General features: G+C 38.3%; 1 long non-coding RNA gene across 1 annotated transcript in view; it reads left to right on the forward strand.

The window, feature by feature from the left end:
- Positions 1-2072: 2072 nt before the first annotated feature.
- LOC144762033 (uncharacterized) overlaps positions 2073-12944 on the forward strand; it is a 33543-nt gene continuing 22671 nt past the window's right edge. Inside the window, exon 1 of the long non-coding RNA XR_013596012.1 lies at positions 2073-2262. This is a non-coding gene — a long non-coding RNA (uncharacterized LOC144762033). The remainder of the gene's footprint in view (positions 2263-12944) is intronic.

A 12944-nucleotide genomic window follows, 5' to 3' on the forward strand; every position in this document is an offset into this window, starting at 1 on the left:
GTATAGTAAAGGCTTGCATGGTTAAGGAAATGTGTGGTAAATGCATTGTGTGGTAAAGGGCGTGTGGTAAATGCATGCGCTGTAATTACATAAACCCACAGATGTTCAGTCTCTGAAGTTCACTTTGCAGTTATCATTGCCCATTCACTGTCTCCTGTGGTGTGGAGGAAGGGTGCTGCAGTGTCCAGCTTTACTCACATCCGATGTTTGATACCTCTGCAGGACACAACTTTAAAGATAAAGCATTAGCACACTTACAAAGAAGACACCGTCTGCTGTTCAGGCAGCACATGTAGATCATAACGCAGGAGTGTTTATCCTTTGGTTGACCATGCTGGAATCCCCGGAATTTCAATGAAAGCATCGTTTAAAGGGGGCAGAGCTGGAAAGACGAAGAAAAATTGTGGAGGTGAAAGCAAAGGTGCTATAGTATGCAAGGCATAGGGACTTGAAATTGAAACAAACTTAAATGTAATCCTATGTAATGTGACAGAAAAATGTAACTTCTTTAAACCCTGTGGTGGCCATCAAGAAGCTACTCCAAGGGGTCTCAAAGTTAACAAAAATGAATGTGTGCAAAAACCCAACTAGATATGATCAGATTGTTCTATGAAATTACAGCATCTAAGGTGAGAAGTGAAAGAATCTTACTGAGGCTGGAATTGAGAATACAGCAGATCCATTGTGAAATTGTTTCTGAATTTGAAGAAAATAAATTGTACTTTACAAGAAGTACCAAAATAAAAAGGTTCTGAAAGGTAGTGGCATTTGATAGCGTACAAATCGGGTACAAAGTCTCCACAAACAGACGTAACTATACCTGGTATCATCTGGAGCGATTATGTGAGAGAACTATAGGCACCCTATACTGCTGAGAGTAGTTCACTCTGAAACTTGCATGTTTGATGATACCGGGCCCGAAGAATATGTTAATCACTCTAGTAAATCAAATGCCCAATGTTCTGATCATTATAAAACATAATAAATATTGGGGTAAACTATTCTTGCCTGGTTCAAAGAATCTTTTTTGTTGGTTTGTAGAAAGGAAGTATGTTGCTACCTCTATGTGACAAGCAGTGGCTAACACAGTAGAGGTCTAGCTTTGGCCGCTTGTCTGATGGTTCATTATTCAGTATTACAAACATATGAAACAAAAACAAAAGGAAAAACATGCCACCACTTAATTGTGATGACCATGTTCTTGTAACAAGCAGTCGAGTAAAAAAAATTGATAAAAACATATTATTGCATATGGCAATTTTATTTAAAAAATGGCATACAGTATGAGGATATTGCAAGCCATGGAGAAGTTCCATGGTCATACAGACAAATGAGACCAAAGGCAGAGTTCCTTAATAAGGTGATGGAGCTCTGAAGTGACTTTCAATATCCTTCTCATGTACAGCCGGGCGGTACTTTTCTAATGTTCAATACAGGGCCACACGATCACCTTTCCCATAAGCCACTTACATTTTGGTGTGTAGCTCTTTTATATGAAAGTGAAAGCATTTTTGCACATATGAAGAACCCTTCCATGTAATTACGGTAATAAAACGTGTTTTATTTCATTTATTTATTTAATCAGAATAGTGTTCATTGCGCTGCTGAATCTATTTATTTTACTGAGCCTAAAGCTCCAGTCCCAACTCATTGGAAGCTATAGAAAGTAAGCAGTTTTTATGTACATACTGTTTAACTTCTTGAATGATTTTGACAGAGGTTGCAAAAGCAGTGCCAGGGGTCGCAAGGAGAACGTCGATTCTTTGTGGTTGATGGCCCCTGGTGCAATAGTCCTGTGCTGTTCTGATCATAACTCAACTGTTCTGACTGTGTCAATATGTTCAATATGTTCTAGAACTGATGGAGCACACTGTCCAGCAACAGCACATAGCTCATAAATTTGTCAGCATTTATTTCACAATCAAATCCTTTGAGGCAGTTCCAAAGTCACATATTGTAGTCAAACATTTATTTTGTTTCTAACTAGGGGGGGGAGCAAAGGCACCCAGTTTGGCTGGGAGTGTGTATGATGGTGTAGCATGTGATAGGTATAGTTCTGACATGACCTTGGCTGGTGTACATTCTGTCTTTGCTAGCATTATCCTTCCCTCCTTTTCAACTCATATAATTCTATAAATCCCAGACACCTGTGAAGACGGGATTCAGAAATTGCTGCCCGGACCATCATGAAGACTGCAGGTGTCATCTTGCTCCTTGTTGCCCTCCTTGGGCTCTGGGAGTCAATTCCAGTGGTTGAAGGAGGTGAGTAGAAATGGATCAGGCCCTCAGCATCTGACTGCCCAATTCATCTGAGGGGTCGTTGCTGTGTCTCTTTCTGGAGAATCACTGCAGAAATACCTGAATAGTCGTGCATTGTGTGAGAGAGACACTACAGTGACTGTCAAGTCTGTAAATTGTTGGGAAGGGATGAGTTGGGAGAGTGAGTGTAAATTACAAATGGGTGTAAACTACATCTATTAAAGTGTTTTCCCTCGGGGTTTAAAGTTTCTATGGTTTCTATGGTTTCTTCTAAGAAGACTCTCTCACTCAAAGGTCATTGTATGTTGATTATTTGATAGGTCTCAGGGGGTCCTCTTCACGTTTTGCAGTGAGGAAAGGTGAGCCACTGCTTTCCTTTATGCCAATGATGTGTGAATTACTACTTAAAGATTCCTCCAGGATCAAGCTGAGCAGGGATTGGCTGAATCCTTTACTGTTTCAAAAGATTTGGCAACGCCAAAGTATTTCAGAATAAAACTAGAGAATTATCGACTGGAATTAACTGGCAACATCAATGTCAGTGATGACATTCTGGTACACTCCAAAACACTACACAAACATTACACTTGACCTAAGTGTGGTGTTTGAAAGACTAAGTGAATGTGGCTCACACTAAACTAAAAGAATTCCTGAAGTGGAACATCAATTTCTTTGTCTACTAGTGTTCAAAAGACAGAGTTGCCCATGATTTGGTGAAACTGGAAAACATCAAGTCAGAGAGCACCCCCACCCACCTAAGTATCTGAGGTTAACAGCATTCTTGGTCTGGTAGCAGTTTATGGAAGCTTCATCAGAAATGTTTCCTCCCTGATGGGACCTAACAAAGTCAAAAATTTCAGGGCCTGGAGTGAAACTCAGCAAGCAGCACGCAGCAAACATCGATGTTCTAAATCTCTGAAAAAAAATTATCGACTGCAAAAATATCAACTCCAATACATTAACAGGTAAGTACAAAAATATTGAAATTAAAAATATAAATGTAAAAAATATCAATCTAAAAATATATATATAATAATATATAGTAAATATATTAAATATGTAACACAATTAATTACATGTAATATACAGTTTAATTAAATATAACAAAGAAACTTAATTAAAAAAACATATACACGCAGACTCATACAAATGTATACATATACATATATTTACTTACAAATAATTTACTAACTGTCATCTTTATTAAATTTGTAAACTTTAAAATTATATTAAAAAAAGAATATATATTTATACCAATAATTTAAAAAAAAACGAACATTCTACAATAATTTAAAACATTAAACTATTAAAAAAGATTTAAACTTACATTTCCCAATACAATATGCACAACAGTAGTGAAAGTTTTGAATAGCGGAATCGTTACATTTACTATTTCAACTTCAGTGAGTGCAATAATAGGGAAAGTGTTGGATAGCAGAGGGATACAAATTACTATTCCCACTCCAGTGATAGCAACAGTAGGGAAAGTGTTGAATAGCAGAGGGGTAAAAATTACTATTCCCACTCCAAAGAATGCAACTGTATGGAAAATGTTGTGTTGCGGAGGGGTAAAAATTAGTATTCACACTCCAGTGAGTACAACAGAAGGAAAAGTATTGAATAGCAGAGGGGTACAATTTACTATTCCCACTGCATTAAGTGCAAAAGTAGGGTAAGTGTAGGATAGTGGAGTAATTCAATTTACTATTCCAACTCCAGTGAGTGCAACAGTAGGGAAAATTTGGGATAGCCGAGGGGTATAAATTACTATTCCAACTCCAGTGAATGGAACAGTAGGGAAAGGGTTGGATACAGGAGGGGTACAAATACTATTCCCACTCCAGCGAGTGCAACAGTAGGGAATGTGCTGGATAGCGGAGGGGCAAAAATTACGATTCCCATTCCAAAGAGTGCAACAGTATGGAAAATGTTATATTGCGGAGGAGTAAAATTCCCACTCCAGTGAGTGCAACAGTAGGGAATGTGCTGGATAGCGGAGTGGCAAAAATTACTATTCCCACTCCAAAGAGTCCAATAGTAGGGAAAGTGTTGAATAGCGGAGGGGTAAATATTTCTATTCCCACTCCAGTGAGTGCAAAAGTAGGGTAAGTGTTGGCTAGCAAAGTAAATATATTTACTATTCAACTCCAGTTAGTGCAACAGTAGGGAAAATATTGGATAGCGGAGGAGTAATACTTACTATTCCCACTCCAGTGAGTGCAACAGTAGGGAAAGTGTTTGATACCAGAGGTGTAAAAATTAGTTTTAGCAGGCCAGTGGGTGCAACAGTAAGGAAAGTGCTGGATAGTGGAGGTGTTATAATTACTATTTAAAGTGCTGGATAGCAGGGAGTTAAACATTATATTCCCACTCCAGTGATTGCAATATTAGGGAAAGTTATGGATTGTAGAGAAACGAAAATTATTAATAACACAAACAATTGAAAAAAAAACAGATTACAACATTTTAAAGATCATAAAATAAATAAAAAATATTGTACAAATAAAAAACAATATATTAAACATATAAAAACATAATATAATAATAATTTTACATATAACAAAAACCTACAAATAATATCTAAAATAAATTAAAAAATACATGTATAAATGATCATTATTTAAAAGTAGTAAATATTAACCAGTTCCATGCTGCCGTCGGCCGTTGGACGTCGCGCGAGCTACCTCCCTGGTGCTGCGCACGTCCAACGGCCGACGCGGCCTCTCCCACCCTTTAGAACACCAGCACTGCGGCGGAAAAACCGCCGCTGTTAAGGTGTTAAGTAAAACAAAATTATTTAAAAAATAAATGTATTTTGTTATTTCATACCCCATAACAATATACCAATAACAAAACACTTCAACATTTTTAATACATTTATTTCCAAATTTAAAAAAATCGTATTAATAAATAAAAAATAATAAACATTCATTGAGTACACATGCTTTAACTCTATAATATACACCACACACTTAAATAAACTATAAAATACTAAAACACAATTAAATATTATTCTTTTGTTTAAACTATTACTATTAACAACTATGAATGAATTAATTAAACATTTATTTAATACTCACCATTTACCTCTTTAAAAAGAGAAAAAACACACACAAAATTAAAAATAACACAAAATAAATATCAAATAATTACCATTAATTAACAACTATATAATAATTAATTAAACACAAAATACATACCACCCTTTACTCCTATAAACACCCCTGCACACACCTAAAATTAATTACACAATTACCATAATTAATTACTAATTATTTCATTACAATTATTTATTAACAACATATTGAGTCATCCATCATCATAAACTAAATCACTTCCCACCGTTCCCACCCTTTAAACCTATAAACACAACAACACACACCTAAAATCAGTTACACAATTACCATAATAAACTGCAAATTACCTAATTAAATTTAATTTACAACCATTTATGAATTAATTAATATTACATTATTTTACACATTTATCAGTATAACATCTCAATTAAAAAATAATATTAAATAAAAAATATTCAATAAATGTATTATAGTTACATTACTTCCCACCCTATTCCCCTATAAACCCACAACCTGCTACAGAAATAAAAATGCAAAATTCTAAGAAAAAAATATTAATAACTACTAAGAATAATAAATTAATTTCATATAATTAAATTACTTCCCACCCTGTTCCCCTATAAACTGACAACCCGCTACAGTGCTAAAAATGCAAAAATCAAACAAAAAACAATTAATAGATACTAAAAATTTAACACATATATTAAAAACAAATCTTATACAAAAACCATACATCACATACATGTAAAATGTATTAATAGACCTCTATATTTTTGCAAACGATATTTTACACTTCGATATTTTTGACATCGATATCTAAATTAGATCATCTTTCCCATGATAATTTGTATGTCTTAATTTCTGACCCACAATATTTTTAACTGTATATTTATGTAATTCGATATTTTTTATTCCATGTTCTGTCTCTTCACCGCTCTGTCAACTGAGATAACTCTCAAGAGCATTAACCCATCAAAGAATATAGAGTTATCAGTCAACAGAGGCTCATCAGGGTTGGGAGCAGAAATCTCTCAGGGGCAGTTGTAGGGAGCGTTTCCACCGGTAATCTGGGCAACCTGTGTCTCTACTCCGATTGAACACAGTTATACCAGCTTAAAAAGTAGGAGATTGTGATACCCTGGTGGTGTAATCACTTCCACCTGCATCTTAATGGACATTCTCATAGGGTCAACATACACCACAAGATACTAATTCTCCTGTCCTGTGGGTTATTCTCTTAACCACCTCCTCAAAATGTATTAATGTGCTGAAAGAATATTCTTTTTCTGTAATCAACTAAGTAGGACTCAGATCCCCATAGACTACTTGTTGAGACATCCTTGGTCAGTAAAATACCATGAGATGAAAGATGCTGCAGAAATGAAAGAATATTTCAGTTGAGTGTCTCGTAGTCCAATGTCGCTTAAAGACTTTCAAATCACTAACACAATGATTTTTTGCAGTTTGCCATCCATGAAACTGAAAAAGTAACTGGAGACTTCTGGTATCAGACAATATACCTGAAAGCCATAAGCACACTGCAGACTCAGTGGTTGCTATACAATGTAAAACATAAGCTATCAGTTTAGTTGGGGGCTGTCTTCTGTAAGGCATGCGCCGACTCATTCCTCAGGCCCTGATCCAGTGAATTGTGAGCAGCAAGAGAAAAGAGGAAAGTCTAGTTCCCCAGCTTAAACTAAATTGTGGAGAAATTTTGGGACTTTAGTCTTCATTACCAAGTGCCTAGTGTTCCCGATATGCCACACCCCGTCATTACTGAATAAATCCAACGTTATCCATTGGAGACAGCCCATGCACACTTTGAGACTCTTCTGGATGGTCATCATCATCTTGTGATCATTGGCTAAGTATCATGAGGGAGAGTTTGTGCGATCCATGGTAGCCGAAGAGCTGATTCAGAAAATGGGAGAAAATTAAGGCTAACCACAAGGGATGAATGAGCTAAGAACTGATAACTCACTAACATTTGAAAGACAAGATTTATCAAGGTACCTTGCCTCTTCAAAAAACAAGTGTTTTATGATTAGTGCTTAATTGCTACAGGCAAACGGGGAAGCTCACCACTTCTTTAAAACCCATTGCAAGGCCATATTAATTTCTCACAAGGGGGAACAGAGCAAACAGTGGGCCCTCTTTGTCTTCCTTAGAGGTTTAGATTGGTCCCACATGCCACAATTTGATGACATGTGGGGGTCAATGAACAATCTACATCTAGTAGGACGGCCAAGAATTCTACCATTTGTACAGGAGATCTAGTGCTAATGAGAGTTTGCCTTACTGGTAGCAAGTTTTGAAGTAGGCCAGTGCAAAGATAGTGCATCATATTTTCATATTTTAAGAAGTTCAGGAGTGAGGTGCAAGAAGAAAATTAGTGATTTTTTCTGTCTTCCAGGAGAGTATGAAACAACGTTTATTCAGTTATTCCTAACCATAAAGTCCAGAGCTTACGTACAAAAATACATTAAAACTCCATGTAGAGACTAAAATCACAATTTGTAAGAACACAGAAAGCCCTACAACTGTTAAAATATGTGAAAAGTAGCAGTTTATTTGATGGTAAAAATTGATTAAAGGAATATTACAAAACTCCAAATCATAGTTTCTTTCTAGTGTGTCCTGCACTGGTCAGTTCCCAAGATCCTAGGACTACCAACCAGTATTTTAAATTATGCGCATTTAGGGCTGAGCAAATCGTTCCCTAGCTTTTGAAACATATTGTCAGATGTTATAGTGTAAAGTGGCGGGTTTGCGAGTCATTTAGTCATAGTCATAGTCAAAATCTTTATTCGGTTATTCATACAAAAACAACCATAAAAGCACAATTTAATAAAAACACAAGTAAAATCAGATATCTAAAAGTCACATATCCAGAGTTTACAATCCCGTTAATCAGATACAACATTAATAACAGTTCTAAGCAATTAACCCTCCATGCTATTTCTAAATTTTATTGCCAATTTTAAGAAGCCAATTACAGATAAAGTGCATTCGAGAGTTAGCAGCTGTAAATAGCAAAGTGCAGGTCTAACTTGGTTAAAATTCAGTTTTTTAAGAGGAGGCTTAAGATAAAACCTCCGAGGTATATCATAAAAAGGACAAATAAATAAAAAGTGTACCAGATCCTGCGAAGACATGTTGTCGCAGCCGCAGGGTGGTACCACTTGACCTCGGTGGCTGCATTTTGGGACGGCTAGCAATAGGTGGAAAAAGTCCAGACGGAACCTGCTTAACAAAAAAAATCAAAGCCCGACATCGCCCAGGACAAATAGCGTTCCATAATTGGTGTGGATTTCAGAACAACATAATTCCAGACACTGCATTTATTTAGTTCCACCTCCTCACGGTACAGATGCTGTGAGAGGGAAACATTTTTCCTCACATACTGTGAGTCATTTATATTTATTGACCCTGGCTTGGCCTGTCCTTGCTTCAAAGTGAAGTGTGCAAGTCCGCTCTTCGGAGAAGTTGGTTTACCAGATTTAAAAAGTTTACACCTCAACATACCAGAGAAATTGAGGCACCACCCAACTAGCCAAATACTGCTTGCCTGCAGGTTTGAATGTTCAAATTTAGGAAGGTTGGCTTGAGGAGTGTCTTCTTTTAGACCATGACTGTTGGGCTCGTACACACGAGGTGACTGGTTGACTCCAAATTGTGGCAGCATAAATGTCAATTTAGATCTTGCTTCCTGCCCTTCCTTGCTGGGAGCAAGTCTTTTGAAGTAAAAAAAAAACAAGATTATAAAGCATGAAACTCCATTTGAAGGAAGGATGAAAATGTGCAGTGACTTATGCTTGTGGCTTCATGTTATTATAGCAATTCATCACTGGCCAGGCATACCGACGCTTTGCAAGTATGTTCTTATTATGTAAGGGCGACTTCTTTGATGAAGATTTGCTTATCCGGGCGAATGCTGTTTGTACCATCTTGCTATCACATGCTCCTTGTATCCCGATTTCTACTAATGCTTTCCTCAGAAAAAGACCCCACAATTTGGATTGCTTTTTCTCAATTTCTCAAGCCAACGTAGATTGTTCAAGGATACTCTCTCTAAAGCATGGAGTGTCCAGCACAGTTTCACAAAGGTGTGCATGTTTTGGAATTTCTGACTTTGAAGACAGAATTCCAGACACACCTGGGCTGGGGAGTATGCTTTCGGCAGACTGAACACTGCTTTGTAAGCCTTTGCTTGTAGCTCAGTTGAAATGGCTATCTCCTGCAAGATTTCCAGACCATACGCCAGTGATTGCAATTGATTGGGCTACCATCACAGCCAAGAGATGAAGGGCAACTCCATTTCTTTTCCAAGAACTTGAAAGTGAAGATTAAAGACTGGGATTGTGCTTGTACTGCGGTAATATGGTTAGTGACCAACTGTTGGTGCCCCAAAGGGATAATCCAGTACTTGGAAGAGTGGACAGACTCGTTCCCCCCTTGTTAAACCACTTGTACTTGCAATCCACTTGACGCTCTTCTTTGGTTTTGCACAAGTTTAGCTCTAGCTATTGTTGCTCAATATAGCTTGATAGAGTGTTGATCAATCTTTGCATGCCGATTGGTCCATGGATCAGGACAAATATGTCGTCTGCGTATTGCAGGCATAGTATTTTCTCATTTTCCATTATTGGTAGATGGCTAGCTACTTTTTCAGATAGCTATTCAGGTCGGCTATTTGTTGAACAAACCCAGAGCCAGAACACATCCCTGTTTCAATTAGTTTTGATGTTATTTTGAAGTCCCTCTACTGTTGTCTCCAAATTTTACCTGTGCGCAAGTGTCACTGTATAATGCTATGATTGCATTTAGGATTTTCCCTGGCATGCCCCTTTTTTCTAGTTTAGCACAAAGCAAGTCCCTCAGCACTCAGTCAAATGGCAATTTGAGATCTATGAAACAGGCAAACAGCTGGGTTTTCCTCCTTATTGCGTTTTCCATCAAAATGGCCAATGTTGCTAGGTTTGTTGTTGTTGCCATACAGAGCCTGAAACCGGTTTGGGTTATCCACTGTCTCTCCTTCATCATCTGTTGTTGGAATTATTTGTTCATATCAGTCAAACAGGGATGACAGGGGGAGGAAAGGCAATATAGGGCAGCCCCCCACTCAACAACTATGAAACAAAAAGCCCTAATCAGCCTGCATGGTTAAAGTCACAAAGCCCTGTAACTACTGGGGCCATATCTTTTATTGGCTCACCTAGGTAAAATTAATCAATGTTGTGTTACAGGTCAGACCATACCTTCAAACGTAAAAACCGTGTACAGCTACACCCACAAAGAAAATATGTGAGAAAGCAAGGAAAGTACCTCACGGACGTAACACCCAAGGGGGTTCCCGGTTTGATAATTACCGGTATACCCACTTCTCATCATCGGTTACTTTCCTTGCTGAGAGGATGAAGTATGTGCAAAAAGGATGTGCTCAAGAGAGAATCGATAGAGACAGATAAGGAGTGTACACATCCACAACCTTGTAGGAAAGAAAAAGGTGTTTAGAAAGAAATACCAAGTACCTACACCCAACAACCAACAAATATAAAACAAGTGAGGTTTGGCTGGCTGGGTAGATTTTATTCTGGTGCTGCCAAACTTCACTATTAAAAAATGGTTAGGTTAATACCATTGATTCATTGTAACTGGACCGACATGTTTCATTGCCTTGTCATTGGCAACTTCGTCAGGGTACGTAGTTGGGTCTCAATTCTCAATCCTCCGTATTTTAGTGAGGACCTGTACACAGACAAACATAAAATAGAGCACAGCAGTGGTCACTAGGTGCGTCAATAGAGGGAGGTCTATTCTGAGCCAAACTCAACCACCCAGTCAGTGCAGGTAGCTGCAAGGCGCTTTGTTTACCTTTTGCTCGACTGTGGTAATCGTACCATCGAGCATCAAAAGACAACGTGTCAAAGATCACGTGTCCGTCGTGGAAACTCCTAGAAGTGAGTAACCTATGTAGGGAGCAGATAAAAAACACAGTTGGTTCACCGTACTACAATCAGCCCTGAGTCAAGTATGTTATATGGGTGTGCTCCTGAAATAAATTCCAAATGTGAACCCCCTGCTTGTGTCACCGCTACAAGCTGCAAGTCAATGGAGTGTACAGCAATGACACAAGGTACAGTGGTGGGAAAACGTGGGAGCTTGGTGATGTTATATTGCCAGTACTCCATGGTCTTAGGTTTCTAAAGCGGCGGGTAGCTGCTTAGTAATCATTGCGTTGTCAAAAGTGATCAGTTACTACCCGTGCATAAGTGCCTCAAACTTCCCATCATGGTTCAGGAGGACACAGAGGCTTGCCTCCAACATGGATCATATAAATAAATGAACCCCCAGCCCATGCGGTGCATCAGTCAAGAGCCCCAGTAACACGGAAACATCCTACCGTTCTAGCGGGGTTTTGGATCGACTTAAAAATGCTCCCATTGCCAGCTACCAATTCTTTGTTCAACCACCAGCCTCTTTTGGTGTCTATTTGCAAGGTCGACACTTCTTTTTGTTGGCTTTCAGGAGAGTGATTCCTAAAGTTTTCATCACTTGCACACCAACGTTGGCCAAATATGCAACCTCATCAGGGATGTCACAGGAGGCATGTCTTGGGCTCCAGCTGTGTCATACTGTCCTTTAAAAGGGGTAGTGCATCTACTGTTGATATTCTTTGAGAAACACTCCTTCCACATGGCTGTTCTGTGGAGCCCCCACAAACACTAGCAAAGACGAATTCGGAAAAGGAAGAGCAAGGCACATTTGTAGACATATTTGCATGACATCAAAATGGACTACTTTGATGTGAGTAAAAGCAAATACCTGATTGTGGATGTCAGCCTGGTTGAGTTAGAAGAGAAGTGGAAAGGCATCAGCTTTGCCAGGCGTGTCTTAAAAGCGATGGAACAAGTGGGTTGTGGCACTTTTCAGATTCATGTCTCTTGCCAGCCTTACAGAGTGGTGACTGATCACCAATTAGTGATTTAAGTCTATGTATTATGTAGGAGAAAAATTTGCATTTATATTTACAAGAACCCAGGATGTCATGAATGCCAACTGACCTCCTCCTATAATTATGTGGATCTTTATCTATATATTAAATGCTGGACTTTGTATGCTGCTATAGACAATGGCACTGTTTATACTGCATTGTAATCTCTATTTCTATCTTTTAGTTTACTGTGTGTTTTCTGTACAGGAACTGTTCATGGTTTGCAGTGTGATGTGTTAGGTTAAGAACTTTTGAATTTTGCCTGTAACATATCCTAAGGCGTGTGCTCGAAGCTCATAGGTTGAGTGGAGCTGAAATCCTCTGAGCCTGTATCGCTGGTTTTGTTGCAAACAGCAGTACTTGTTTTGTCACTGAATATGTATATGCTTGATTATCCCTTGGTGCGAGTTCAGAGTTATGTTTGATTTCTGCTCGTGCCAATGGCATTCCCTGTGTTTTGTCATAAATGCAGGATTGCACTGTTGAGCCCTCACTGTTTGTGTGTTTTATCTTCTTATTCAAACACGAAAGAGGGGCGAGGGTCAGATCAGTTTAAACTCTACCACCCCAGACCCCCAAGAACCTCAAATATACGCACATGAGGGGTGTATAGA

The sequence above is a fragment of the Lissotriton helveticus genome, chromosome 6, assembly GCF_964261635.1.
Source record: "Lissotriton helveticus chromosome 6, aLisHel1.1, whole genome shotgun sequence".
In the NCBI taxonomy this organism is placed as follows: domain Eukaryota; kingdom Metazoa; phylum Chordata; class Amphibia; order Caudata; family Salamandridae; genus Lissotriton; species Lissotriton helveticus.